General features: G+C 38.7%; 1 long non-coding RNA gene across 1 annotated transcript; it reads right to left on the bottom strand.

Annotated features, from left to right (window-relative positions):
• Positions 1-223: 223 nt before the first annotated feature.
• Positions 224-2,765, bottom strand: LOC110381103 (uncharacterized). The gene is made up of 3 exons (XR_007512038.2): positions 2,626-2,765; positions 2,231-2,319; positions 224-301 (listed from the first exon to the last, which is right to left on the bottom strand). It is a non-coding gene; the product is annotated as an uncharacterized LOC110381103 (long non-coding RNA).
• Positions 2,766-3,010: the final 245 nt, after the last annotated feature.

Below are 3,010 nucleotides of genomic sequence, written 5' to 3'. Positions count from 1 at the left end.
GTCAAATAAGAACTTCATCAGTATCAAGTTTTTGCTAACCCATACAAACACCCGTTACTTTTGTATGTAGGCAGTTATAAAACAATAGATAATGAATGGCGTGTCATGCATATCAGAATCTGTACGGCATTCAAGGAGTTCAAGTCAATTTTAAAAGGCTTGTTTAAGGATAATGCTTATTATGAGTAATTTTGGCCAAAAAATTGCGAAGAACCATACCATTTTCATCATTCCATATGCTCTAGGTAAAGGCAGGTCATTTTTTCCAACTTCTTTCCCCGTAGCTACTTTGAGTCTTATACTGAAACAAGAATATGTATTTGTACGTCAAATAATAATAAAAAAACACTATATTTAAAACGCGTCAAAAATTCATCCCCATCGCTGGCAACTGGGAGCGTATCCAAGAGGCTGGCAGCATTACCTCGTTGGATGGCAATGCTGATCCTTTGTCCGTGGTAATAGCTAACTTGTTGGTCACGAAAAGCGTAATGAAACAAGGTACCTACTTAATTCAACTCTATAGCTTTAATGTTAAGGTTGATTTTAGCGTGGCAATGATAAATTCGCTGAGCAATATAATAGATTTTATATCAGCACAGATGTTACAATCGCTAACGACCTTTGGAGTTTAAGATTTGATTCGAAATTTGAATTTTGAGGTATCTTTGACGGCATGGATTTTAACATAAATCTGAATATGGAATTTGTAAGCTACCCTCCCGTGGGGTATGCTGATTTCCCATACCAAAACCCTCTTTTATGCTGATTTTAATCATGTTGACACTTAAATGGTTTCAGGAATGCCAATGGATCTTAAAGATGCAAGATTTTCTTCCTATCGCCGGCTCCACACGTTGGTCCCAACGCTATGCGTCCATACGTTGGGGCCAACGTGTGGAGTCGGCGTAATACAGGAATGAATTTTAAGCAGTGCGCAAAAAAAAACGGTGGTCCAGAATCGTTAACAGAACATATCTGCATCATCAGTAAAAAAAAATTTTCGTTCTTTTGTCCGCCCTAAAATCAGCAAAATATGGATACCAACTATTCTTACGAGCGCCGAGTAGCGCTCGCGTCAGTAAACCGTTTTCGCGTTGCCGCCGTGCATACTATGACGACTGTGACCGTACTCATCATCCTCCGAGCCTTTTTCCCACTCATGTTGGGGTCGGCTTCCAGTCTAACCGGATTCAGCTGAGTACCAGTGCTTTACAAGAAGCGACTGCCTATCTGACCTCCTCAACCCAGTTACCCGGGCAACCCGATACCCCTTGGTTAGACTGGTGTCAGACTTACTGGCTTCTGACTACCCGTAACGACTGCCAAGGATGTTCAATGACAGCCGGGACCTACAGTTTAAGGCTCGAGCAGACCGGATGCGTATGCGTAACCACGCGCGTAGTCACGCGCGTAGTTACGGCGTAACCATGAGTTGTAATGTATGGAAATGTATGAGACAGGCCACACCGCTTGCGTAACGACGCGCGTGTCTACGTTACGCAAGCGGTGTGGCCTGTCTCATACATACATTAACTCATGGTTACGCCGTAACTACGCGCGTGACTACGCGCGTGGTTACGCATACGCATCCGGTCTGCTCGAGCCTTTAACGTGCCATCCGAAACACAGTCAATGGTGTCTAAGATATACTTAGAAAGTACATACAAACTTAGAAAAGTTGCATTGGTACTTGCCTGACCTGGGATCGAACCCGCGCCCTCGTACTTGAGAGGTTGGTCCTTTACCCATTAGGCCACCACGACTGTGACCGTACTATCGGTTACAAAATAAACAACTTTCGATATCAATAACTTTTCTTTTTTGTACTAAAACACTATGAAATAAAAATATACGATCTATAAAACTTATTTAACTATAAGTTGACAAAGTTCCAGTATGTTCATTGTTCAAGGCGATTTGTCATAACGTGACTTAGTATTTCCTTCAATACATTATTAAATAAAATACTATTTTAGTATAAGTAATAGTGTTGGGCATGCAAACTGTTAACCTATATTTAACCTATATTCGTAACAAGAAATAAATTCTTTTTATTTTATTTATTTATGTCATAGTGTTGGACTGGCAAATACGTTGGCCAAGGAAATTGCACTGCGAATAAGGCCTTAATGGCAAAATCTTCACTGATAGCCATGAAAAAGTGTTTTTACTTAATTTTATAGTTGTAGATTACTGTAAAGAAACACAAGTTTCTTAGAATACTCACTAGTTGACTTCTTCAAGTATCTGATAAACCATTTGCGGTGTTATTGTGAATCTAACATACTCGTGACAATGTTCGCCCACCGGGTGTTCCTAAAACCAATGAAAATTATGAAAAAACATTTAACGAAAGTAAAAAGACCGATGATGAATGTTTAATTAGAAAGAATGGAAAATACATTATAGAAAGAGTTTTGATTTAAACGAAAAGAACCAAGAAAACTGAAAAAGGTATTAATATAGAACAAAAATAAATCACAGTCAATACTCAGTCAAGTTTCAATAACAATTATAAAGATTTGGTCAGTAGATCATAAAGTAAACAGAAATCACCTGGTAATCGAAAGTAAACCTTGTTCCAAACAATGTAAAGTCTATAATGATTCAGAAGAAACTTACATGATCATAATACGTGCACATAACATGGGTTCCCTCTCTGCAGCCTTTCATAGCTGGACAGTAGTTGGACACGACGACAGTGCTCTGAATATCAGCGTCGATGACCTTGGAGCATCTTGAGAGATTCAGTATATTGAGTAACAAAATTACCTGGAAAAGTTTTTTTGAGGTTTAAATTGAGGCTTTTTAGGTGTCAATCATAATAAAGTGTTCATTGTGTGTATATTTCTTTCTCTTCATCGACATCATTTTTTATTTTCCTGAACTAAAACCAATTTCTTTTTTTGGGATTGGAGCAGAATTTCTTCGAGTGCCATACCGTCTTCGACGTAGTCTCACGAATAACACACATTATCATCATCATCTCTCTAGTCTTTTCCCAACT

The sequence above is a fragment of the Helicoverpa armigera genome, chromosome 21 (genome assembly GCF_030705265.1).
Source record: "Helicoverpa armigera isolate CAAS_96S chromosome 21, ASM3070526v1, whole genome shotgun sequence".
Classification (NCBI taxonomy): domain Eukaryota; kingdom Metazoa; phylum Arthropoda; class Insecta; order Lepidoptera; family Noctuidae; genus Helicoverpa; species Helicoverpa armigera.
This window is presented reverse-complemented; position numbering and strand designations above follow the sequence as displayed.